The 27,377-nt window shown below is 39.3% G+C and overlaps 1 long non-coding RNA gene and 1 other non-coding gene across 2 annotated transcripts; one reads left to right on the top strand and one right to left on the bottom strand.

Annotated features, from left to right (window-relative positions):
* Positions 1-2,338: 2,338 nt before the first annotated feature.
* Positions 2,339-27,377, top strand: LOC119088801. The gene is made up of 3 exons (XR_005092540.1): positions 2,339-2,499; positions 25,327-25,457; positions 26,980-27,377. It is a non-coding gene; the product is annotated as an uncharacterized LOC119088801 (long non-coding RNA).
* On the bottom strand, positions 20,057-20,163 carry LOC114697130. The gene has a single exon (XR_003735121.1). It is a non-coding gene; the product is annotated as a U6 spliceosomal RNA (small nuclear RNA).

The following is a 27,377-nucleotide window of genomic DNA, read 5'->3' as shown; positions in this document are numbered from 1 at the left end:
CAAGTTTACAGAAAGCGTTAGCAAAACGTTTTCCAATTCTACCTTGAAACTTCTCTTTATAAGCCAAAAGCACCTGAATAACCATTACCTAGATAAAGGAGATGTATTTTCCCAGGGAAAAATAGTGAACCTAATGTGCTTCTCTACCATACATGTTTTAATCAGTATAATAAATGTGTTCTCCTGTACATAATCCATAAACTTATGATTTATCTTATTGCACTGAAATAATACATGCTAGAAGTTCAGATGAAAAAGAAAACAGATTCTTTTTCTCATCTTTCCCAAGACACAATTGCTCTAGACTTTCAGTGGACAATATTTTTGTTAAGAATGATAATGTTAACAGTTCTCATTTATGAACCAATTATATATTTCTTTTTCTTCTCAAGGGAAGAATCTTGCATACTTCAGAATGGAGAGCATAATATTTTTCCAAAGACTACACAGTGTCTGCTCCATCACGGAGGAAAGTCAAGGCAGGAACTGAAGCAGAGACCATGGAGGGATGCCTCTTACTGGCTTGCTCCCCATCCCTTGCACAGCCTGTTTTCCTGTACAATTCAGTACCACCTGCCCAAGAATGGCACTGCCCACAATGGGCTGTGCCCTTCCACATCAATCATTAATCTCAAAAATGCCTGACAGACTTGCCTGTAGTATAGTCTTACGGAAGCATTTTCTCAGTTGAGAATTCCTCTTCACAAATGACTTCAGCTTGTTCCAAGTTGACAAAGATCCAACCAGGACAGTTGAGAATTAAAGAGAGGCAATTTTGAGGACCCATTGGTCTTGTCTTTGCTCCACAATCACACATTAATTTATGAAAAAATCATTTTAGGTTCCTTTCTGGGAGAAGCAAAAATAAAATTATAGGAATACACAAGACTAGTCTTCACTCTCAGAAATTTTACAAACTGATTTTGTAAATTAAAAAAATTGATAGAAATATAAATATGGGAGCTAAAACTGTTGAAGATCTAAGACATTAAGAAAACACCAAGAAAGGACTGATGGACTCTAGCTAATGAGATAGAAGAGAGCTTCAGGGAGGGGGCTATATTTGACCTGGAGATTTTTTATTTTCCAGACAAAAGAGGCCACAAATGCTTCCCAGAAAATAAATAAATGAGTTTAATTAAATATGCATACCTGTTTCGGGGAAGTGAATCATTTTACCACAAAATCTTAACTGAGGTTCTCAATTCGGGTGCACAGGGTGTGGAGAAGAGTGATGAAAGATGAATCTGGTAAGGCTGGTTGCAGTCTGGCAAGGTCATGGTGTGCCTGGCTTGCCAGAACTTTGAACTTGTTTTACATAAATATGGAGAACAGCAATAGAACCACGTGCAAGAGAAACTTGGGGAGGCATTGAACGGGGAGAGGCATTCTAGAAATGCCACTCTGGAAACTTCGTGGCGATAGGTTGGAGGGAACTGAAGGTCTGGTGAAAGTGCTGGGTCAGGTGCTGTGAAGTAACTCCAGGTGGCACTCTGGAAAGCAGCCCTGTAGACTATTATGGGCTAGCTCAAACTGTCCTGAGGACACTAATCTAAATCAATGGCTCCTCTGCCCTCTAGCCAGAGCACCTGGAGCTCACAGTCTGGACTCCTTTTGTGCTGCTCATTTCTAAGATTCAAAGACAAATCGATGTGTTTCTCTTCACTGTCCCTTCCTCGGGAAGTCTCGGAGAGCTGTGCTTCTTTTCTAGGACATTGCCTTCAGTTTGGCAACACTCAGGCAGAGGTGAATGGCTGCCAAACATCTGAGGCTCTTGACCAATCGGATTGGAACCTCTGCGAGTTGGGTCTGCGTTTGACCCCTTGCAGTCGCTAACAGTTAACAAAGAACACGCCACAGAATGTGAAATCAGTAGCTGTTGACGATAGAAGGCAAAGTGAAATCAGGAGAAAGCTGAAATGAGGCACGGTACTTGGAAATAATTCTTACTCATTTTATAAAATCATAAATAAAAAAATCAATGGATGATTTAATTGATGCTTCAAGTATTATTTTGCTTGCCCTTTATATTCACATTCTCTCTCCAACGTTGCAATTTATTAAAATATACTTCAAATCTATTTTATTCTTTGGATGAGAAATCCCCAAATAAAACGCCATTAGCAGCAAAGCTTTGACTTTCTGATTAGCAAGCCCCCTCCCCCCCACCTCTCTGTAGCTAAACAGGACTTTTTTAACCTAGGGCAAACAATTTTTCAATCATGACTTTAAATTTGATGAGGTTCCATTAAGAACCCCCAATGCATGCCCTACTTCTAACAGGCAAACACATAAAGAGACCGTCAAAGCACTTCATTAAAGGCAAGAAGATTAAGGCAGCCGATTGCACAAGCTGCCACCCACACTGGTGTTGCAAGGCCAACAGTCAGCCTGAATCACCACCCTACAGCAGCCTGTGTTCCTTCCAACGCCTGGCTTCAGCTTACCGATTCAAGATGCAAGAAAGTAAAATGTCGGTATTGGTGACCAAGAAAGCAGGTGTGTTTCTTTTTCCTTAGTTACTCTGAGCCCTCGGGCAACAATTGTTTCTTGTTTTTTACTTAGTAAACAAATCTCTTGGGTGGTAATTAGAGAACTTATACAAGTCTTGAGATCACAAAGAATAATATTTGGTCTTGTTTCTAGCAGAAGAGACACTGGTTTATTATCTTAGAAACTAGCTTTTAAATAAGCTTTCTCCACCCATTGCTCCTTCAGCAACAGCAGCCCCCGTCATTCACTCCTTCCTTCCTCAGACTCGTCTCTGGCCTCTTATTTTTTTCTCTTCTTTTATCTCTCTTTATGCTGTCCCAACCTGCAGTAATAGCTCTGTCCTGCAATGCCAATGATTCTTTGAATATTCAATCAATTGCTCTTTCTATGTTCTGTCTCATCATTCTTAGCTAGCTGAAAATTTTCTCCCTTCTTCTAATACAGAATTTGTGCACCTTTTACATCATTTTTCTCTTTTTAAATTTAATTGAGTTATCATTAGATTTATTTGTTTCTTTGTTACCTTGCTTTTGGATTGCTAATCTCTGTAAATCAAGAAATAAAGAAAACATCCACATAGGTCTACTTGGAACCCAATTTGATGTGCCAGATAATTTAAGCATGTGATAACAAGTGTTGAGCAAATTATCATTGAAAACTAATTTAAGAATCCTAACAATAATAAATATAAATACAACACAGCAATGAAATTACAAATAGAATAAATAATTGCTCGGTGGACAAAGCAAGATCAATGTGGTTGTTGTACTTGAATACTGAATTTCACATCAAACTCCCAAGCAGCCAACGGAGAAGAAGGAAAAAAACCAGTGGATTGACTAACTCTCATAATTTAGTTAGAAGTAAGAGAAACTGGAAATTTGTTGTACTGAAGTTCGAAAATTGACTTAAAATTTCCATAGCATATTATAGAACTGAATTGATTTACCAGTAATACGTGCACTTCAGGAAATTAAAATGATTTCCAAAAGGATCAAGATGGGGGGGGGTGAGTGGATGTAACAATTTTTATATACCAGTTCAAGTCCTCCATTCAGAATCACTTGCTTTTCAAGGGCACCATAAGATGATCTGGAAATGAGAAACTCTCACTAGAAACAGCCTAGTGTGGACAAATAATACAGAACAAATCAAAACAACATAATAACTCAAGTCAAGAAAGCCCCTGCTCCTTAGTAAAGATGCGTACAAAACACACACACCCTTGGGAAATTATTTACTCAACTAAGCTAGGGGCTGGGAGAATGGCTTTGTTGGTAAAGGGCTTGCTTTGTAGGCATGAAGATGAGTTTGACTCCTGAGTCTGTACTAAAAAACAACAACAACAACAAACACCCCAAAACCTGAATGTAGTGGTAGGTACCCAACACTGGGAGACTGAGACAGGGAGACCTCTGAGGCTTGTTGGTCAGCCAATGTAGCCTTGTTGATTATCTCCATGTCATTGAGAGATCCTGTCTCAAAAAAGAGGGAATAGGAAGTGTCTAAAGAAGGCTAGCTGAGGTGGTACACACACACACACACACACACACACACACACACACACACACACACGAGTTATTCCTGTAACCACATATTCACACACATAAACACAAATACACATGTACACACGCATACACATGCATATATCAAGAAGAGGCCAAATGGATATTTGCCAGGCACAAATAAACGTTGAGAGGAAGCAGTGGACACAGGTTCCCAACTCTAACCAATGAGGCATCTGCACTTGACACTCACTTGCAAATGAAAAATTCGTTTTCTCCAGTGGAGTCTCATTGGCATATTTTCCATACTTAAGGGTAGGCCCCATGCCCAGCAGTGGGTGCCCAACCAAAATCTAACTCAATGACATTTTTGTGGACATCTTGTCTTCTAAGAGTATTTCATTCAATGAAGCAACAAAAGTTTGGCAAGATAAACTCAACGCATGATGCCGACGGGAGGAAAAGGGATCATCTTGAGGTACTGAAAAGAAAATCCACACTCTACACCTTTGCAGCAATGAAAAATATCTTACAAAACAAAGCAGTGGTCAGAAAAATGGAGGGAAAATGCTGTGCTAACAGAAATTCACTGAGAGCTCTACCAAAGAGTCCCAGTTGGTAGCAGGAAGTTAGTCCTAAACAGTGATATTCCAAACAGAAGGAAAGGAAAGTCACCAGTCAGAATAAATAATTAGACAAATGGAAATGCCTTCAGAGAGTCCAGAAGAGCAAAAGTGATATGGGGTGCTGTTCTTGTGTGTGCCTGTGTGTGTGTGTGCCTGTGGTGTGTCTGTGTGTGTGTCTATGCGTGTGTGCCTGTGTGTGTGTGTCTGTGTGTGTGTGTGTGTGTGCCTGTGTGTCTGTGTGTGAGTGTGTGTCTGTGTATTTGTGTGTGTGTCTGTGTTTTTGTGTGTGTGTTTGTGTGCCTGTGTGTGTCTCTGTGTGTGTGTCTGTGTGTGTGTGTCTGTTTTTGTGTGTGTGTTTGTGTGCCTGTGTGTGTCTGTGTGTGAGTGTGTGTGCCTGTGTGTGTGTCTGTGTTTTTGTGTGTGTGTTTGTGTGCCTGTGTGTGTCTGTGTGTGTGATTGTGTGTCTATGTGTGTGTGCCTGTGTGTGTGTGTGTGTGTGTGTGTGTGTGTGTGCTGGAATACCTGACAACAACATGCACAAGGGCCTGAATGTGAAAAATGGAATTTTCCAGAGCAATGAACAAGAGAGTGATTTAAAATAAATACACCAAACTGTGGCTTACCATCATGGTAAGCACTGAAAAGCGGAAAACAACTTGGATTTAATAAACCAAATGGTGAGTTAGTGGGGTGGAGATTAATGGAAAAGCAGGCAAACAAAAGAAATGGAGCAGATGGATCAGACATAGGAAACACCAGCAACTGATGACCTGAGAGACTGTCTACTTCAGACTGGTAAAAAATCAAATGCACATTCAATTTATGAGCCATCCCTCAGACATGAAGATGCGTGGAGGTTAAAATAATGGTGGACAAAAAGTGAGCAGAAGACATGAGAAACAGAATGGCTATAACTATAAACATCTTCATCGGATACCAACTTCAAGGCAGGAAGAAAACATAACTGACACAAATACGTAGTCAGACAATACTTTCAGTTGCTGACAGAACACACAGTTCAGTTCAGCAGAAACACACAATGTTTGAATGTGCAATGAACTAATTTGCTCTTAACAGTTAAAAGTATAAAATGACAGACCATGGTCCCCAGAAAAAAGAATACTGTGCAGTGTTTTTAGAAAAGCATTGCAAAATCCTTAAATATTTGCTTGTTAACCAATACTTTTCTAAAGTAACCCCTGAGTAATTGAATAAATGATAATATAAATTTTAAAATATTTCAGCCGGGCGGTGGTGGCGCACGCCTTTAATCCCAGCACTCGGGAGGCAGAGGCAGGCGGATCTCTATGAGTTTGAGGCCAGCCTGGACTACCAAGTGAGTTCCAGGAAAGGCACAAAGCTACACAAAGAAACCCTGTCTCGAAACCGCCCCCCCAAAAAATTTCAGAGGACATACAAGTAAAAATGTGAGAGAGTAAACTTTAGCATTAAGCTAAAACTGATAAAACAGTAGCTTTTGCTTTATAGCTATGTACTAGTAAAGGAAAAAGCTATGTTTCATAGATGGCATTTGCATTTTCATGTTCAAACATTAGTAATATTATATCTACTCAAACACCCAGAAAACTAAAATACAACAGAGAATGTTTAAAAAGAATTGGTTTCTTCTATAATTAAATAAATGGGTTAGTCATTTTATCAAGAATGACCAAAAAAATAAAAAGAGTAAGTTACTGATGTTAGGAAGCAAGACAAATGTATTAACGCGGACACTAGAAAAGATAAGTGAATATGATAAAAAAAAAAAAAAACATTTTTATCAATAAATTTGTAAGGAAAGTGAAATGAACAAACTGATTGTGAAACATATTTTACCAAAACAGACACAAGGAAAATGAGTAAGCATGAATATAGATATTCCTATATGTGGTCTTTAAAATGAAGTTTTCATTTGGAAATATCTCACAAATAAGTTTCCAGGCACAGATGGCTTTGAAAGTAAGTTTCCCCAAAATTCATAAAAGGAAGGGAAGGGACAAATAATCCTAGATCTGAGTACTTATGTTTCTATTGTTGATTCAGAAGATAACTTTCAATCGATAATCATAGTAATTTTCAGTAAATTGTGACCTATGGCAAGGTGGTGCCAACAGCGATAGCAAAGGCTGGGGGAGGAGCTGACCTTCTGCCATAACACATCTGTATCACGTGTGCAGCACTACACTCCAGGTAATGGCAGAGTTGATCATTTGGAAGGAATGTTGCAAACACTATAGAAAATGATAATTTCAATCGGTGTGCTAGGATAAATCTAATGATATAATTAATTAGTCAAGACATCTAAAAAAAATATGTGGAAAGACATTTTTGAAGACCTTAGGGGCTAGAAAGATGGTTTAGCACTTAAAAGTACAAACTGTTCTTGCGAAGAAGCCAAGTCCATTCCTAGCACCCACATCAGATGGTTCACACCCTCCTGTAACTTCAACCCCAGAAAATCCTCCTCTGGCTTTCACTGGTACCAGTGTGCTTGCACATGGACACACACACACACACACACACACACACACACACACACACACATTCACACTGGGACATATACATGGACACACAGACAGACAGACAAACACATGGACACATGCACACGGAATGGGCAAGGACATGTAAAACACATACTTTAAAACAATAAACTTGAAATAATAAAAATAAACCTGTAAATACGAAAACTTTGGTGGAGGTAAAGATAGACCATATTAACCCTAATAAAGTGGAAACTAGCATAGATGTTTCGATCTCCTTCTGGACAGACTTGAGGATGAAGTCCATTGATGGGGCTAACAAAGAATAGCAGCACTTGATGAAATGGTCAACTCCTAGAAGAAGTAATGTTGTTAGTATACGGGCACCTCACAATACAACATCCAGACATGTAAGCTGACACTGGTAACACTGAAACAAACAGCCAACGACAAGAACTAGATGAACCCACTAGTACATCTGGCAAGATTTCAACATCACTGTCTTGGTGACTGACGAAGCCACGAGGCTAATATTCCATGAAGGGTAGAAAACTCCTAAAAAGCACTGTCAATCAATGGAATCTAGGTGACTTTTAAAGACAGAGCTCTCTAACAGGGGCCCAATGCACATACTTGGCAGTATTTATAGAATACTCATCAGGAAATACTAATTCTGGGCCTAATATGAATTTCTATAAATCTAAAGGGGAAAATTTATTTAAAGTATGCTTTTAAACCCACAACAGAATTAAATTAAGAAAAAAAAATTTTTTTTAAATTAGATGACATTTGACATGGTGGCTCAGGCCTGTAATCAGCACTTGGGATGCTGATGTAGGAGGATCATGACTTGAAGGTTACAGAAGGACTACATATAAGTTCCAGGCCAATCTGCTTTACAAAACAGCGAGAGCCTGTTTCAGAAAACAATGAAAGAAAGGAAGGAAGGAAGGAAGGAAGGAAGGAAGGAAGGAAGAAAGGAAGGAAGGAAGAAAGAAAGAAAGGAAGGAAGGAAGGAAGGAAGGAAGGAAGGAAGGAAGGAAGGAAGAAAGAAAGAAAGAAAGAAAGAAAGAAAGAAAGAAAGAAAGAAAGAAAGAAAGAAAGAAAGAAAATCTCCAAGCACTTGGAGATGAAACAGCACACTTCTAAGACAGAACCACTGCTGGAGAAACTTTAAAATACTTGAAGTAAAAATAAAATTGGAGCTAGGCAGGAGGGAGCTGGGTTGTGACACATGCTTGTGACACCAGCATTTGGACAGATGAAGCATGAATTTGAAGCTAGCCTCAGCTATAGGAAGAGTTCAAGGCCAGCTCAAGCTACATATCAAACAAACCAAAGTTACCAAGATTAGTCGATTCCAGCAAAAGAAGTGTTTAAAAGAAAATTCATGAAACCACACTCACATTTTCTCAAACAGGTAAGATCCTCAGACCAATAACTTAATCATCTAGAGAAAAGGCCAACGAATGAAAGAAAACTAGAAACTGTAAGAATAAAGCAAGAAAAAGCAAAAATAAAAATATGAAGGGAGGTTTATGAGATTTAAAATAAGAATACGATAGAAAAATATGACTAAATACCATTTTCACTAGAAAAAGCAACTAAATGTATAAACCTGTAGATGAGGAAAATAAAATGAGACAGAGGGTACACGTGAACCATCAGAATGAGAAATGAAAGAGGTCGCCATGTTGGACCTCAGGGCTTCAGCAGGATCATCATGAGAAGCTATGACAACTCTTTGTTTTGATTAAACTGACAGATTTTATGAAGTCATCCTATAAGAACTCATATGAAGGGAAGTAAATTCTTTGAATATGCCTGCCTAGTAAAGAAATGGAATAAATAAATAACCTTCAATAAAGTGAAAATATGCCACCATGGGTTCAAATATTGCAGACTAAATTATGGCAATTCCCAATTATCCCCCACCCCCAAATAGAAGCAAATGGAACACCCGATAATTCATTCTATAAGGCAAATGTTATTCTAATAGAGCACACAAAAAGCAAAACAGCAAGCCAAAACCTCATATGCACTTGGCGCAAAATCTCAGAAAATTATGAGCAAATTAAATACAAGTATGTATAAAAAGTAGTGTATATGCCATTAACCAAGTGAAATTTAGTCCAGGCATGCAATTGATTAGACATTTGAAAATCATTGTAATTTACACATCAAAAGACTCAAGGAAAAATTACATTGTATAAGAAAGTTATTTGATAAAAGCTAACACGCATTTATGAATTAAAAACAAAACAAAAATCCAGCTGTAATAAACTCTCTATATATGAAGAACCTGCTCGACTTATAAAGAAGGCCTATGATCATACTGATGCTTGGAAGCTGGAGGCTTCCCTGAAGATCAAGACAAGGCACAGCTATGCTCTGCTACCATTGGTATTCAAGGCTATGCTGGGAGTTCTGTCCAGTCTGGGAAGACAAAAAAGAAAACTAGTGTGCACATGGATGAGAGAGAATTAGACAGCCTTGTTTTTGTTTCCAAAGAGCTCATTTGAGTAGAAGTTTCCATGTTCAGCTGATGAACAATACAGCCAGGGGACAGGCTATCAGAGTTACTAAACCAAAACTTGTTGTTTTTATATGCATGAGCATTAAAAATTGAAATCACAAAATAATATTATTTTATTAACCAATAATAGAAAACCAAAATACTTAATTTTTATAAATATAAAAATGCTAATTTAGTGGAATTGTGGTAAACTCAGACTGTAATGAAACAAATCAAATACATAAACAACTAGAGACATTTCCTGTTTATATTCTAGAAACATCATTGTTGTTGTTACTTCTCAACGTGATTTATAGATTCAATTCAAATCCAATGATGCTCAGCAAACTATTTTGTAGGTAACAGAAGCTCAAAGCTCTCGAGTGAATAACATCACACAGAGACACATGGAGACACACAGACACACACACACACACACAGAGAGAGAGAGAGAGAGAGAGAGAGAGAGAGAGAGAGAGAGAGAGAGACTGAGAGGGAGAGGGAGAGGGAGGGAGAGGGAGAGGGAGAGGAGGGAGAGGGAGAGGGAGAGGGAGAGGGAGGGAGAGGGAGAGGGAGAGGGAGAGAGAGAGAGAGAGAGAGAGAGAGAGAGAGAGAGAGAGAGAGTCAGTCAATGGAATGAAAAAGAAAGGTCAAAAATACTCATGCAAATACAATCAACTAAACATGTCACAAAGCCCAGTTCAATGGTAAAGTCTAGCTTTCCAAAAGACTGTTACAGGTAGCTATGCATTACCCCAAGTAACCTAAACAAACCTCATACCTTTCACAAAACATCACTCAAAATGAACGTAAATCACCAAAGCAGAGTACCAAACACCTGAAGATAATGCAGAAGGTGGTGAGGGCTTAGAGTGCATCATCTGTGAAATAAAGACCTGAACAACTGGACTTGGCAAACATTACAACTTCCTCTCTGATGAAGACAGTGATGAGGGCAATAATACAAACTGCTGATTCAGAAAACATGCGTAGGAACCGCTTGTCTAATAAGGGCCTTATATTCCAAATGTAGGTAACCTCGTTAAAAGTTAAGCATAAGAAAATAAGGGGCAGTGGCTCTCAGCAGGTGAAGTATTTGCTTCACAAGCATGAGAACTTGAGTTCAAAACACCCACGACAAGCCGGGCAGTGGTGGCGCATGCCTTTAATCCGAGCACTCGGGAGGCAGAGGCAGGTGGATCTCTGTGAGTTCAAGGCCAGCCTGGTTTACAGAACTAGTTCCAGGAGAGCTAGGACTGTTACATAGAGAAACCTTGTCTCAAAAATAAAACCAACCAAACCAAAAAATCAAAACAAAACAAAAACAAAAACCATGTCAAAGCCTGGCATACCCTCACATTTGTAACCCCAGCATTGGAAGGCAAAGGCAGACTGATTCCAGGGGCTTCCTGGATAGCCAATGTAGGTGATACAGTGGTCTCCAGGTTCCATGGGAGACCTGTCTCTAAAAATAAGATGGAGAACAATTGAGGAACACAGCAAATATCAACCCCAGATTCCACATGTATATCCACAGGCAAGCAAGCATATTTGCACATATGCACACACTCACACACATACTCACATACACAGACACACACACACATGTCCCCACACCTAACACACTTGCACATACACACACACAACTCATTAAAAATGGGTAAAGAGTCTGAACATACACGTTATCAAAGAAGATGTGCAGATTCTAAGGAAACACATGCAAAGATATTGCATAGCATTGTTTATTGGATAGCATTGTTTGGTAGAAATTTAAAAATGAATGAGTCACTACTCCACTAATTTGGCAAAATTTAGACAAATGTTGTGGTAAGTTCCAATTGTTAGAACAAATGCACAATAATAGGGATTCTATTCATTGCTAGTGATAGCACCAAGGTGCATACTCACTCTGGGAGATGGTATTCTAGAGTCTTACCATTCTAAACTTAGCTCTAAAACAGAGCAATCACACCTAGATTCATACCTAATTGACCTATGAGTCAGATATCCAATGCAATCTGCACACAAATGTTCATAGCAGCTTTAGCATTATATTCCCCAACACTGGAAACAAATACTATAAAGGGAGGTTTGGGTTATGATGTGGGGTTATCGCCAGGCCAAGATAGAGATAAAATGTCTCACATTGATTTAATTTCCTATTATCCAATGATAAAAGTAAGCAAACGACAAAATTTGTAAAAATACAAAGAAGAGCCTTCAAAGGTGGGATTGCAGAAATAATAAAAACCCAGTGTTGTTTATTCAGTACCAAGGCAGCCCTAGAAAGATATTCAAACAGTCAACCCTGGACAGACTCAGTGCAGGCTATGTTTATATGTTATTTGATTTTTATTCATATTTAACAATGCCTGAACAAGTGGAGGGTGACAAATTTTGGAGGAAGCAAGAAGGAGGCAGATGTAGAAAGGATAAGAGGAAGGAGAAGAAGAGGGGAAATGATGTAATACTTTTAATTCAATGTCTTAAGAAGATTCTTTTAAAAAAAGAAACAAAACAAATCCAGGGTTGCTCAGAACCCAAGGAAAGTGGAAGATGAAGGAAGAGTTAAAGAGCTGGTGATCTTTAGAGCCTGGAAGCTATTTTGCATTGTCCATATGATGGACACACCACACTCTGCATCAATCAAACCCACAGAACCTTACAATCAATAGCATGAACCATAATGTATGCTCACTTAAACTTCACATGTGTAGCTAAAGAATTCCAGAGAAGAGTGCAGACTGTGAAGATAGTCTAACTTTGTCACAAATGCATCAGACAATCTTACTGAAAAGGGATGGACTGAATGATCTTTGGAAAATAGCTGAGTGCATAAAAATAAAAGCAAGAGAAACCCTGCACACTACAACCTAATGTATGGCATTTCCAGTGAGAGCAGGGCCACATTGTGGTAGTTCTATGTGTGTGCACTCGAATTGAACAATTAAATAAGTAGGCTGTGGGTGTGGAAGCCAGTGTTTTTACTGAAGGAGTGGGAGTTCATGAGCAAGCAATGGAAGGAGGCTGCAATTATCCACAGGCTAATTGAGTGTATTTGGAGACACCGGTTTGAAATGTCTAGCTTAAGTTACGGCTATGGAAATGTTTGTGGACATAGGTAGATGTATCAGTGTATTTCTTTGCTCTGTGAGCTGACAGTATTGGACAATGCTCCTACACAATTTATCAAAACAGAAACAAAAGAAACAGAAAACCCAAACAGGCATATATCTACTAGAGAACGTGAATTTGAAATTAAAAACATTCACCTACATAAAGATTCAGGCTCATGGTCTGGGATTCATTAGTGAATTCCTCTTAACCTACATCTAAAAAGTAAATAAACGCTATACAAAAATCTTGGATAAAATGCCAATGAAGATGTCTCAAGTCATTATGAAATTCTGGGGTTTTCTTTATATGAAGTTTAATGTGAATATAAGAAAAGATTTGGAAAGACCAACACTATGGAGAAAAATTATGCAAAAATTCTATCAAATGAGCGCAACTATATTGAATCCAGCACTATATAAAAACCACATGACCCAATACCAGGTGCAGTTAATTCTAGGACTATAAGAATGCTTGGTAATTAGATATTCAATAAATAAAAATTGTGACAAAAGAATAAACAAGGGAATATTATAAGTTTTTTATGTTTAGGGGGCTGGAAAGATGCCTCAGCAATAAAAGTGTCCACTGCTCCTGCAGAAAACCCAAGGAAGGTTCTCATCACCATTTAGGTGGCTCACCACAGACTTTCATTCTAGCTACAGAAGAATCTGACATCTCTGGCCTCCATGGACACCTGCTCTCATATGCTCATACCCACACAGAGACATGCACACAGATAATTTTTAACACAGAAACAATATTTGGCAAAACTAGTCCCCACTAATATCAGGATAATTCTGAATTCATCAAATTAGGAATATAAAGCATTTTAATTTGATGAAAAGCATTCAATAGAAGCAAAAGATGACTTTATACCTAACAGTGAAAAAATCTGACAAAATTATAGACTAAAAGCAGAGATTTGAAAAAATTAAGGCCAATTCTTTGATTAGGGCTTTATTAACTGATGATAATTATACTCTATTAAATACCAGATCAATTAAAGACTAATAGTTTTCATGGGAATATAAATATGTGTAATGGTTTAGAAATTGGGCAGAAAACAGATTCAAAGATCTTTAAAATGGTCATATCCTTTGACCTAGAGTTTTTACATGCTAAATCTGCTGGAGAATCTTATCAAAGATATAGGCAAATATTTATCTATAAGAAAGTTCACTGAACATTTTGTTTTTATTTGTTGAGCTATGAATCGGGCTTGAACTTTACCATAGTGATAACAAAGACTCCTCAACTTTCCTTCTAGAGCACACAATTTGTTTCCAAACTATTTAGGAGCTAAACATTGTTCTCTATATTTCTCAGAAAGAGAAAGGAAATGCATACAACTATCGTGTTACTTGTCTTTAAAATAACGAGGAAAACTGTCCACACCACACATGACATACATATACATTCATATAGCAATGTGTAATGTGTACATTGATTTTCCTCACAAACATAAATACATATAAAAGTTTTACAGAACTGTGAGTTGTACTTACAAAGAACTCGTGAAGGATCCTGTCATTAAGGGGGATTTTGCTGAAATAACAGCAACAATAATAATGAAAATGGCCTGGAATGAGAGGTGGGGCTAACAAATTTTGGTATAAGTGTATAGTAGTATTTTTATCTAACAGGTTTATGAGCAAAAACAGTAAGGGTATTTCACTAGTGTGACAAGTAGGTGCTACATTTTACAGTTTAAATCATATTTCATATGTTGTTTAATATTAGCATAATATCGTATGTGTGCAGAAACTATCATGAAAATGTCTGTTTGCCTTTGAAAATACACTTAAATGGCCTCATAATATTTTATTATAGGTAAGTAACAGTAAGAGTTAACTATAAGAAAATATCCCAAATTCATCTCGTGTTATTGATAAATATTATCCTAGGCTGGGCTGGAGAGATGGCTCAGTGATTATGAGCACTTATTGCTCTTGCAGAGGACCCTGCTTTAGGTCCCAGCATCCACAGAGTGGCACACATCCATCCATAACTCCAGTTACAAGAGACGCAAAGCTTTCTTCTGATCTCCATAGACACCAAGCATGTATGCCGTGCCTAGACATACAAGCAATCAAAACATTCACACTCATAAAGCAAAAATAATCTAAAAAATATTATCAGATAAATAATTTCTTAAAGATTTACACATTGATATCTACCAGAAAAAAATGACTAACTGTGAACAAGCCTTAGGTATGACTAGCAAACAAGAACTCATTGGATCAACCATAATATCATTGCTGCACCAAATAAATTAATTGGTAATGTCATTTAATCTTGAGCTCACCAAATAAAACTTAAAATAATCTATTATATTTGCATAGTAGGCATCCATCATATTTACCCTGTAACAGAAGTGATAGGGATTTATGGATCATTAGATATGACTTTTGAATTCTGTGTACCCTCAAGGCCCATCTCGGACTGGCCACATCAAATTCTCTTCAATTTTCATTTAGATTTTACATTTTGTCAAAAACTCTGGAAAGCTTCAGTGTGGGCACTAATTAAAAATAATCATTTTCTGAAGTTCGGTGAATGTTTTTAAAGTGTAAGAACCTTGGAAAACAGTGAAAATGATTGTTTCCGGGCATGCCTCGGAATATTATCTTTTGTATAATCTTGTGCTTGAACACTTTTTATAACCATTTTCCTTTATCGTTTTCCCAAAGACAACACAGACTGTGAACCAGAAGAAGCTGCTGAAGTTGAAATCAGAGTACTGACTGATGGCATGATATAGTCAATAAATAGGTAGAATAATACCTGCTTGCACCAATGTATGCAGTGTTTATAGATATTCAAATTGATAATAGAAGCGAAAAGGCTTTGGAAGCAGATTGTTTCTTTGCCTTTTGGCCAAGATCAGGTGGTGAATGCTTTGGAAAACATCACAAAATAAAGGGGCACTTATAAGATTAATGGACCTTAAACTGGTTTTCCAATTATAATAGAACCTGGGGATCTTTTGAAAACATCTGATACCTACATACTAATATTTTTGACTACTCCTACTCCCCAATAATTCAAACGTCCAGCCAAAGTCAGGAACCAGGAGATTAGGCAAATCCCTGTATTTCCACCTTGGTAAAGATTCGGTTTCAGTAGAAATGACGAAGCCCTGATAAATCCCTGCTGTAAAGCCAATTCATAAGTTTCTCTGTGATCCACTCCACTCTCAGTATAAATCAGTCATGGTTTATGATAGGCTAAGCAAAGCTGCCAGGCAGACCATTTTCTTATTATCCTCCGACATGATTTCTTCTGTGTAGCAACTGGCCTTCACTTAAGGAAGTTGGCATCCAAATTAGGGGAGTCTCAGGAAAACAGCTGCCATACTGTACCTTGCCTTGGGGAAAGATCAACCCTTCATTTCTGGGAATAGTTAGTCATCAGACATGTCATCAGCCTTACCAAGCACTTAGTTCCTTTTCCCTTGAGGTAAAACTGACTCACTTTTCCAGAGTGACAGCCATAGATGGTAGAGAGACTAGATAGATACATTACCAATGCAAGGATAGCTTATCTCACTGAATTTCTTCAGCATACATGCCTCTGGGTACCATTAGTCTAGAAAACCATTAAACCATTCCTATACAAGTGTAGATAGTGTCTTTTGCCTCATAAAAGATTCATTTTTTGCTGTAAATGTAATCCCTTATTTCTCATAGCAAGCAGGACTAGCCAATAAATGCCACGTGGGGCTGGGGGACTGACTCAGGAGGTAAAGTTCGAGCTGCCCAAGCATAGGACCTGTGTTCCGATCTCCAGCATCCACAAAAAAAAAAAAAAAAAAAAAAAAAAAAAAAAAAAAAAAAAAAAAAAAAAATCTAGGAGATGGCAGTGTGTTCCTGGAACTCCAGGACTGAGGGTTAGACACAGGAAGATGAGACATTTGGTGAGCTCTAGGGTCAGTAAGAGACCTCGTCTCAAAAGCTAGAGTGAGAAGGTAAGGAATGATAGAGGAATATGCCTTGGTCAGACTTGGACCTCTGTAGGCAGCATGCTCCCGTACACATGCATACACATACACATACAGGGTACACCCACACACAGAGGAAGAAAGAATGACAGAAAGAAGAGGGAGGATTGTGTGGCTGAAGAAGCATTTGAACCAAAAAGACTCTCTAGGACTCCTCATTCCTATCAGCCTTCTGACATCTTCAATTGTTCCCAAGCCCTTCCTCATCTTCCTCATGACCTGCACTGGAAAGTTAATCCTGCTGACTTCGTCCGCTCATTATTCTGGTGTAATGTGACTCTTTGGAATTGTCTCTAGCACACCACTGCAACTCCCAGCCCCCTCATTAATTCTCACTGGAACTTCCTATCATGGATGCATTCTTCATTCTCTGCCTCGTGTTCTTCAAATTTAATCCAGTACCACAAATGCAAAAAGATATACTTGCTTGTCACCTGTGTCCAGCAATATGACTGTTAGTTATTGGTGTGCTGACTTCTCTTTACTTAATCTGTAAAAGTACACTAATAATTTGACTCAATAAATGACTGGAATATATTAAAGTGGAGAAAGAGCTTCTAAACCAGTGGTTCTCAACCTGTGGGTCACAACTACCAAAAGACCCCTTCACAAGGGTCACACATCAGATATCCTGCATCTCAGATATTTACACTATGGTTCATAAACAGTAGCAAAATTACAGTTATGAAGTAGAGATGAAAACAACTTTGTTTGGGGGTGGTTACCACGACATGAGGAACTGTACAAAAGGATTGCAGCATTAGGAAGGTTGAGGACCACCGTTCTAAACTGTAAAACTGTTACAAGGAGCTCACATTGCTGGAAGTGCTTCTCCATTGAGCTAGTATGTTAATATCCAGTCATCCTGACTTTTGATGAGGTCTCAGTATTACAGGATTTAAAAAAGAATGCCTTCCAGGTTGTGTATGTGTGTATAACACATATCAGACTATGAGGCTGGACAATGTAGGATTCATAAACCATATGCCTCTGGTTAAAGATCCTCTTTTTACTGAACCGTGAGTCTGGCTTTCCTCCTTGGTTTTCAAGACAGAGTCTACATTCTCTATCTTCCCCATGAATCCCTTCTTTTCTCATGATAGTCCTATTCCCAGAAGTAATCTGTAGTACAAAGTTCCCTACAACTTGCTCTTCTTCTACCCATCCGATTTTAAAGTTTTGGCTAACGTGAATTTATTAATATAAAATACCACAAGCCTGGGTTCTATGTGTAACTTCAATATTAATATCCTTACTATTTTATTTATTTTCATTTCCAGTTCTATGATAATTAAATCCTTGCTAGACATCTCCTGTAATTCCCAATGTTGCCAAAAGGATAATAACAACAAAATAGCTATGTTCATGGTGCCTGACATCAACTCCTCTGCCTAACTTTCCCCTCCTGTTCTTCCCTATTCTCACACAGGTCTCCTGGCTCCAAACACATCATCAGTAACTGCCCGGCCCCAACCACACTTCATCCAGGATATTTCTCAAATGTACTTTTTTTTTTCTTTTGTATCTGCCCTGAAAGAAGCTTCAGTGGTGCCTCATCACCTCTCGCCCAGATGGTTGCATGAGTATGTTCACCCCTCTGCTTCCAGAAAGGTTCATTCATATTATCCAACAGAGAATTGTTCTAGATTGTTCCAGAAACTCATCTCTGATGGGTTGGCTTTCTCTGGTTCCATGAGGTGCCCCCTCTCTCATCTCTACATTCCTACTCACTGTTCCTCCTTACCTAGAACTCTACTCCCTCTTTGCCCCTGACTTACAAATCGTCCTCCTTTGTCTTCAGTGAGGCTCGCTTTAATCATTGACTTCTCCAGGATCCCTTCCAGATCCCTCTTACCTGGAAATAATCCTAGTATCATTAAGCTGTCAAGGGTTAACCGATTTTATAATGCCTAATACCTTCCAGCCTGCAGGCTTTTATGACTGTACTTTGAGCTCTCAAGAAAGCAGATCGTGCCTGATGCTTCTCTGATTCCCTTAGACATTTCAGTTGTCAGCAAAATGCTCAGTGAATGACATTTAATTAAATGGAAACCACGGTATTAGATTATCTCATCTGTAGAGTTAAGACCCCCTCTTTGTCTGAGCAATTTTACATGCTACAGGATTTTTCACCATACTTGCTGTCTCTGTCCTCTCATTCCTGCTTCTACTGTCTGCCCCCAAACCATACTGTTTTGTCAACTATTGTTTCATGAAGTCTGTGATATGACACAACGATAAAGATCATTTACTCTAAGATCTGCATAAGAAAATCATCCAAGCACAAAATTATACTTATCTGACAAAAGCAATACACAGTTTTTTTTGGGGGGGGGAGATTTAATTTTGTGTGAAAAATTCCAATAAAAACATTATTGTTTATGGTCTATAACTTCTATAAATTGTTCTGTTTCTTTGCCAGCTGCTTATTTTTATTTATTTATTTATTTATTTATTTATTTATTTTTTCAAGACAGGGTTTCTCTGTGTAGTTTTGGTGCCTGTCCTGGATCTTGCTCTGTAGACCAAGCTGGCCTCGAACTCACAGAGATCCGCCTGGCTCTGCCTCCCGAGTGCTGGGATTAAAGGCATGCACCACCGCTGCCCAGTTGTCAGCTGCTTATTAAAGATATTGATGAACTAGTTTTGGTAGGTTCTGCCTGTCTCTCTTCACGGTCACATCCTCTAATTTTCTTTATTAGTAGTATGTTGTATTAGCATCACATCTGTTACAGCTGACCAGCTGAAATCCCATCATTGATCAGAGTCTGTAATTTACATCAGGGTTCATTTCTTGTGCTATAGATTGCATATGCTTTCATGGCACATAATGATGTGTAGCCACAATTTTCATCATCCTGAGCAGCCTGTGGTCTTATTTGCCATTTCCTCTCACCAACCCCTGACAGCCACAGATCTTTCCACTCTCTCCATAGACTACCTTTTAAACTGAACCATCTTTTCTTGAATGCCATACAACTAGGATAACGCAGGGTGTAGGGCTTTCATTTCAACATGTATTTAACATTTGTCAATTCTCCTCATAGCCTGACACCTTTTTTTAATTGCCTTATTTAGTTATTTATTTAAATTTTTAAATTTTACATATCAACCACTGTTCCTCCTCCCTTCCCTTCTCTGGCTTCCCTCCACCCTCATCCACTCCTCATAGGGAGTAAGGCCTCCCTTCAGTATTCACCACAGGCTGGCATATCAGGTTGGGGCAGGACCAAGCCCCTCTCCACTGTGTCAAGGCTGAGTAAGTCATAGCTCCATAGGGAACGGGCTCTGAAAAGCCAGTTCATATAGCAGGGATAAGTAAAAATATGGAACGCCTCATGAATTTGCATGTCATCCTTGCACAGGCACCATGCCAAGCTTATCTGTATTGTTCCAATTTTAGAATGTGTACTGCTAAAGCAAATACTTGATACCTTATTTTTTTTATTTATTATTTGTTTATTTATTTATTGTTTTTTGAAAGAGGGTTTCTCTGTGTAGTTTTGGTGCCTGTCCTGGATCTCACTCTGTAGACCAGGCTGGCCTCAGACTCATAGAGATCTGCCTGGCTCTGCCTCCTGAGTGTAGAGATTAAAGGTGTGCGCCACCACTGCCCAGCAGTACATTATTTTTAACAGTGAGTACTATTCTGATACCTTATTTTTAACAGTGAATAATATTCCATTGTATAGACATTGCATGGTTTGTTTATCTTTCTGTTGAAGGATATCTATTAAATGTAGGAAATTATAAATTAAACAAGTATAAGTACTTATGTATAGGTATTTGTATGGATATTGGTTTCCAACTTATTTAATAAATCCTATGTCACATGATTTTCAGAAACTGATAAGAGTGTAATCATTTCTATAAGACACTGCCCAACTAGTACCATGGCATTTCCAGAAATGATGAATGAGATTTTCTCTTGTCCTACCTAGTCACCAGCGAAGTGCAGTGTTTAAGTTTTGATTTTTATGTAGTCTATCAGAGAGGTGGTGATTGCTCCTTTGTTGCTTGAAGTTTTGATCTCCTTGTATAAGTGATACTTACCACCTTCCAGTTTGATTGTATACTGTCTCAGCTCCTTCATTGACTGGGTGTCTATTCATAAATGCTTTCTATATTTTCTTAAGGCTGTTTTTCCCTGCCATGGCTGAACATTATGAGTTCTATCTACGGTTTAAGATACTAATCTATCATCTATTTTATATAAATATTTTCTTCAAGTCTGTGGCTTCTTTCATTCTGTGGCCATGACTTCCACAGAGAAATTTTAGTTAAAATGAAGAGCAACTTGCCATTTTATTCTTGCATGGAGTGTACTTCTGATGCTGTGCTTTAAAAGACACAATCAAACTCAAGGTAAAGTAGTTTTTTTCTTACATTATTTTCAACGGATATTTTACTTTTCATTTTACATTTGGCATATGCCTCATTCTAAATTAATCTTAATAAAGGGCAAAAGACCTGTGTGTAGAAATTTGGGAGGATGTAAATGAGTGTCTAGTGTTTTCAGAGACAGTTATTGAAAAGAACATTCTTTCTTATCATGCTGCATCTGCTCCACAGTTGATGATGCATTGACTGTGTGTGTGAATTGACTTCTTGGTCCTTTTACTTGTTTCCTTGGTGAATTTCTTTTTGGCCCACACTACACTGTCTTAAAGACTAACTTTACAATACATGGGTAGTGGCAAAGTTTCAACTTTGTTATTACCTTCCAATGTTGTGTTGCTTTTCTAGAACACAATGCTTATGGAATCAGAACTGCAAAAGAAACTACATGATAGAATTATTCCAAGTAATCTATAGTGCACTTATTTACAGAATAGATTGTGAGAAACTCAGCAATAACTGATATATTTATTTTGTTCCATAATGAGACAGATTGTCTACTGTGTGAAAAAGGAAAAAGGAAAAGGAAAGCATTAATGAATATCCACTTGTTTAATTGATCAACTGAATTATCAACCAACCACGCAATAATTAAGTACATACATAAGCTCCATTCTGTGTTTGAATTAGGCTCATTATCAGCAGCACAAAAGTTAATAAAATTGGACTAAGGCCTTATTAATATATCCAGATATTACTTGAGACACAGAAACTCTGCATCATTTTATATATAGAGAAACTACTGTAAAAGTTGCCACACCAGTCAAAGTAAATCTGACCCAACAACAGAGTCTTTGGTTGGAATACTAATTCTCTATAGGAAAAATTAAATTTCCTAGCATATATGCAAGGTATTCAAATATCTCACATGGCATGTAATGCCTGTGTTTAGTACAAAAGGGGGTAGTGAATATGTGATTTTTCCTAATCGCTCGATTTAATTTAATTCCTTTCTCCCTGCCTCCACTTCCCCCCATGTGCTCATCTCAACTCCATAGTAGGCACAGAAATAGATACTTAAAAGTGTAAATGAGCTGGGCGGTGGTGGTACACACCTTTAATGGCAGCACTCGGGAGGCAGAGGCAGCTTCCTATGAGTTCAAGGCCAGCTTGGTCTACAGAGTGAGTTCCAGGACAGCCAGAACTGTTTCACAGAGAAACCCTGTCTTGAAAGACGTGCTGTCTTGCACACGCCAATCCAGACTTGACAAGAGAGTTCTGTGAGTTCGAGCAGCTGAGTGCCAGTGGGCAGTCAGAGTATGCTTGCATTCACAGCGTTAGGCGGGTGTGTGTTTATCCACCCAAGTACAACACAGAACCTTATGCAGGGATCAGAAGAACAGTGATAGAAAGAAGGCAGGGTTTTTTGGTTTTTATGTATATGAATGTTTACCTACATGTATTTATGGACAAGATGTGCACGCGGTACCTGCAGAGGACAGAAGGAGGCATTGGGTCCCCTGGAAATAGGGTTAATATTGTAGGTGCTGAGAACTAAAGACTCTTAACTGTAGTGAGAAGGTTTCTCTGGTCCCACTAGGCCCCACACGGTCCAGACAAATCTCTGTCACCCGCAATCCCACTTGGACCCAAGTAAACACACAGAGGCTTATATTATTTACAATTGTATGGCCTAATGGCTCAGGCTTCTCACTAGCTAGCTCTTACAACCTAACCCATTTCTATTATCTGTAAGTTGCCACGTGGCCGTGGCTTGCTGGTATTTTCACATCTTGCTTCTCTAGATCTGCCTTTCTCTTTCCTGTCTCTCTCCTTGGATTTCTCGCCTGCCTCTAAGCTGCTTTGCCATAGGCCAAAACAGCTTATTTATTAACCAATGGGAACAACATATATTCACAGCATACAGAAAGACATCCTCCAGCACTTAACTGCTGTGCTATGTCTCCAGACCCAGATGACAGTTATTTAGACGTTAAGAGGATATCAGGAAGAATTAGTCATTTATGAAGTTATTCCTGTACACATGATGTCCTTTGCTGATCATGTGTTTACAAAGTTCTTAGTACATCTGAGTACCATGCTGAGCACATCAGAGACCTCAACTCCTTCAAGGCATATACAGTCTATGCAGAAAGAAAATTCTGCTATAACCTCCAACCAAGTGCAAAGTTTTTCCTCTAACAAAGTTGTTTAAGGAAATTTCCTAAAATACAATCAAGTAATTGATTCCATAAGTATTTATGGAATTGTCAAACACTGTTCTAGGTGATCACCATATTTAACTAAGCCAAACACACAATGCTAGGACTCTTCTTTCAAGTTGTTCCTATCCTAGAAAGAGAAAAAAATTAAGAGTTTTTTTTTTGAAAGAGAGAAGTTCCAAATAGCTTAGTGAGTAAGAGGCAAAGTGTTAACACCTCCTGCTAGAGGACAGAGCAGTTAGGTTGGATTATGAGGCATCAAAGAAGGAAGAATATATTATATACTTTTTCATATTAAGTACAACTCAGGAAAAAAAGACAGATGACTCACTTTCTCCAGAGATGAAGGGATAAGTGTGTAATGATGCATCCTGAAGCACTTTGTTGTGTTTGGGTATGTTGATGTATAGCTGGGGTTTCTAAGGTATGACACTGAGAGTTAGACTAGAGTCTATGAGCTCTTAATGCAGAACTGGAGAACTGCCACTGTGTCTGGAAAATAGAGAGGAATCAGAGAATTAAAACAAGAAGGATAGCATCATGATGGATGTTGTTCCAAAAGAATGAGTCTGGTAGCGTCATGGATGCAACAAAAAGGAATCAGAAGCAAAGACCTCTTTCACCAGTCTAAGACAAAATGTGCCAGTGAGTCTGCTGGAGCCTGCAGACGGAAGATGAAGCTGATCCTCATAGACTACCCCTTGTAGCTTGTGACCTTGTCCTTTGTAGGGCACCAAGGTATGGATGATGCGTATTCTGTGCAGCGAGGCTTTTGTCCCTCCACACCTATCCCCTGAGGATGCTCTTAGTCTAGGAGGTGCAGTAGCAGAATACTTTGGGACTTACACTTCATGGTCCCCACCCATCCGTCTGTGCAGTCCTGAGCCACAAAGGACTCAGCTCAGAACAATGTGCTATCATGGCGTCTCTGCCTCTCTGTTCACATTCGACCTCCAGGAAAATGAGGGGGAGGTTGACTCCCCGCAACTTACTCCCTATTATCTCCACGGCTGTTCCTGCACAGCTGTCCAGTCACTGTCTGCTGGAGAAATGAGAGTGGCAGAGGACAATGAGGGGACACTGCAGCTTTGCTAGAGCTGGCGATGCTCTTGGGAGGGAAGGGAAATCATCGACTCTGGTAGAGCGAAGGCAGCCATGACCAGGTAGCCCAGGCAGGGAACCATCTCCCAGCAATGCCAAGTGGTAAAGCGCGGGCAAATTTGCACACCCAAGGCCTGGGGGCCATTGGGAAGCAGGAAAAGGAGAAGCAAAGGAAGAGTAAGGCACTCACACAGGCAGCTGTAGGTGGGTCCCAGACCTCCAGAAAAGGGACTGTCAGGTAATGACTGAAGAACGGAATGGAAGACTCATCTGGAGCTGGCACTGAACTCCCTCCTCTGTCTTTTTTAGGCCTTCATTTGTTCAACGTCCTGTTTTCCCTTTGCTGGGTTGTTGTAGAGCTCTGTTCAGGCCAGCTGCACTCATTTCCAACGCATCAGTAAGATTTGTACTGAAATTTCACAGTGACGTGGTCAAGGGCTGTCAGGATAACTAGAAATGGTGTGAACTGTGAGAGCTGTGTGGCTCCCTCTGACTTCCTTGCTCCAGTGTACTTACTTATGGCTACTTGTCCTTCCCACTGGCCCTGCTTTACACTGCCTAGCAGGCTCCTATTTGTCCACTAAACCCCAAAATAGAAGCCTTTGGCTTCCTTCTCCGACGGTGTATGCTTTGTCTTTTATTTACAGCAATTGCAAAGCATTTTGAACCTTTGGGTCTATATTGTCTACAATTAGGCCTGAACATCAGGGATGTCTGATTCTTCCTTGTTTTCCCCATAGCAAGTAGTGTAGCCCTTGGTGCATTCAAAACATACAATATATGAAGGGGCAGCCAACACATACAATGCTCCTCGTCTCTGTTCTCCCTTGCTCCATGGATAACTAGTGTTTTCGAAAACACTATGAGGCCTACTGCTGACTTGTCCTACCCTTCTGATGGCCCTGTGTGAATCTGCCTTTGCCATGTAGGTCAGCCCCTGGTTGCGTTGGAGAGGGATGCAGCCTGGGTGTTGGGAGAGAGCTCCACTCCTGAGTCACAGTGCCTCTGGGTTCTGTGGTTCCACTCCGTGTGAAAGGTCCTTCTGTGGCATACTTGCAAGGTGAGTTTTCTAATTAGCTTTCCCTTATAAGGTGCCAGAGGGGATGATTGGTCAGAATTAAAGTCCATAGATGGGGTAACGGTGGCCAAGAGAGTTTGCCTCCGGCTGCTGGGTGGGAGGAAGCCTGCTAGTTGACATCTGGTGGGAATTGAATGAGTCAGAACTCTATTCTCCACCCATGGTCTCTCACCCACTCTTCACTCAGCCAGGCCTGGACTTCGAGAGCACGAAATAATTTACATCATGATTAGAACTGCATTGTTGCTATACTGGTGTGAGACTACACACTCTTCATGTGGCCCAAAGAGGTCGAGACAGCACTTCCATACCCGTTAACCCTCCCATCTGTGAGGCAGAGCTGCTTCCAGTAAAAGGGCTGAAGCAAAACCAAAGAATTTATGGAGTGGGCAAGAGGTTGAATAGTAATCTAACAACAACGACAGGCAGACATGGTGGGCTTCAGCTATCTAAGGTTTCTCATGTTGCTGTGTACAGAATGATGTGTTTTTAACGCATATATCTTTATTGTGAAGCCAATAAATATTTCAGTATTAAAACATAAAAATCGGGAGGGAAAAATAATGAATATTAAGTTCATTCATAATTCTAACATGTAGGAAAAAAACCTTGTTTATTACTGGGAATTTTTTTTTAACGTATCACTCGGATCCTTAAAGGGGACCATGCTTTTCATTTTATACAGGAAAAATGGATATGCTGGAGTTGTCATTCAAGGATGGAGGGATTCAGTCATTCTTATTCTGCAATCTTCACAGACTGAGATTGCAGAATCAGTGTCTAGTCATTCATTTCCAGTTTCCTGGTTCCTCAAGTTTCTCCCAGGCCTTAATTTCTGCCTTTAAAGAAAGCAATAGGATTTGGATCCAATGTTAATATAAGCTCAGTGCCTTTAGATGAAAGTTGATGTTTATATTCTAAGTGTTGCTGTAAAGAAAATTTTGTATTTAGTCAGTGGTCAGAGACACCATATTAACTCAATTCCAAGTATGTGGCCAGGATTCCTGTAAATGAAGAACTCCTTCTGAAGTCAGATTTTCACCTGGTCCATGGTCAAGCTCATTATTGCCGTGCTCTTAGACTGTTGAGGTCTACGAAAGGAAGAAGACAAGATGCTCTAAGATGGAGGGAGGGGAGGTCTTGAGGGGTTTGCATCACTCCAGTCCAGGAACAGGCAAGAGTCATTTGCAGCATCCACCATACCTATGCTAGTAGTCAGCTGTGGTGGAAAGGGAATTTCAATATTGGAATTATGTCACAGCTTATGAGTAAACACACATTACCTGTCGGCCAAATCTTTTCCTATGATGCCCAGACATCAGGACAGGAAAATCTTCCTAGAGTAGAAAAAAAAATGGAGATAAAAAATACCCTGACTCCCAGGAACAGACCTGATCTTCAATACCTACATATATCTTTAGACTGGAGAAGCTAGTGTGTGGAGAAGGCAAAGGATTTCTAGGCTTTATATTTGTATTGCTGTCCTTAATTTTTCATACTGTAGGCTGCCTTCATTCAGTCTAGGAGAGAATATTGCTTCAATTGGAACAGAGGAATCATTATATGGAAAACAACAACAACGACAACAACAAACAAACACCACTTGTGCTGGGCTCTGCTCTGTGGACACAGAACCCGTGAAGAGATGGGTGGCTTCTGCCTTCTATTGGCATGCAACTCTGCTCAGGAAGCAAAAAAAGTTTTGGAACCCATGTACCATCCAGAAACAAGGACTTGGCACGGGTGGGAAAATTGCCTGTATTGAATTAAATTGTGTTGTACTGTGGATTGGCAGGGGGAAAAGAGGTGTGGAGTGGCCCATGCATGTAACTGGCAAAAACACCCATACTAGAGTATTAATTAAAGCCTGCTGAGTAACGATGACCATGGAGATGGAAGGAA

This window comes from Peromyscus leucopus, chromosome 12, assembly GCF_004664715.2.
Source record: "Peromyscus leucopus breed LL Stock chromosome 12, UCI_PerLeu_2.1, whole genome shotgun sequence".
Classification (NCBI taxonomy): domain Eukaryota; kingdom Metazoa; phylum Chordata; class Mammalia; order Rodentia; family Cricetidae; genus Peromyscus; species Peromyscus leucopus.
This window is presented reverse-complemented; position numbering and strand designations above follow the sequence as displayed.